The sequence below is a fragment of the Poromitra crassiceps genome, assembly GCF_964638095.1.
Source record: "Poromitra crassiceps genome assembly, chromosome: 30".
Lineage (NCBI taxonomy): Eukaryota > Metazoa > Chordata > Actinopteri > Beryciformes > Melamphaidae > Poromitra > Poromitra crassiceps.
In genome coordinates this window covers 13792793-13793838 of record NC_139652.1, presented here as the reverse complement: position 1 = coordinate 13793838, position 1046 = coordinate 13792793, and positions in this window count along the sequence as shown.

Genomic DNA, 1046 nt, shown 5'->3' with positions numbered 1-1046 from the left:
AATGGGTTTTACTTTGGCACCCAGGGGTGCTTGAGTGAACAGGAGGCCCCCGGAAGAAAACTTGATTTTGTTGATTCCAAGTTTAACTGAGAGAATGGTCATCTGTAGCCTATAGTAGGCTATATCTCAGGGTTATTATAGGGCTGTCATTTCCTTACAGTTTAACCAATTCACATTCAACAAACTGCAGGGTCCTTGATGGGATTCCAGGGGATCCACAACAACAGGAATTATTTAATTTTTAATAAGAAATTCTGAAACTTTCAATGAGAGAGTGCATGCGAGTCTCCCCATTCTTACTGCAGTAACTGCAGAAAGTCATATCTAACAAAAACCTTCTCAGATGAAGTTCCTTAAGACTTTAAGACCTTAAGATCTTATCAAAAGTTCATGGTCTAATGATTTAAGATTCAAGATATTTTAATAGCCATAGTAATAATAATAATAATAGATTGAATTTATATTGCACTTTTCATTTTGACCAAATCCCAAAGTGCTACAGAGGTAAAAGTAAAAATAAAAATAATAAAATAATAAAAATTAAAAGATAAAAACATAGAGAGAAATAAAATAAAATAAAAATAATTAAAAGAAAAACATAATTAAAAGAACATTAAAAATCACATAAAAAAAAGAGAGTAAGTCATTTACAAACAAAGAATTTGACTTAAGTGCAATTAAGTATGCTATGCAGTGCAGTGGTCACATCAATAGTAGAAGATGGAGCAATAGGCCTACAGAAGTACAATCTCAAATTATAAAGTGCAAAGTAAAAAGTCCTTTAAAGTGACATATAATGACAATCAATATTGGGGGTCCTTAAAAGGAAAAAGTTTGGGAGCCACTTTATGCAAACTAGGGGTCACATTTTGACATAGCAGCATAGGCCGACTCCTACTCCAGTATCCCCCCCATGCATAAACCTGCTATGCCTCATCCAGCCATTGAGTGGCGCTGTGGAGTAAAATGGACTGAATGCTGAAGCTGATCAAGCCTTTCCAGCGAACATGTGAGTCATTCGGTCCTATAGTGATACCAAACAAGCC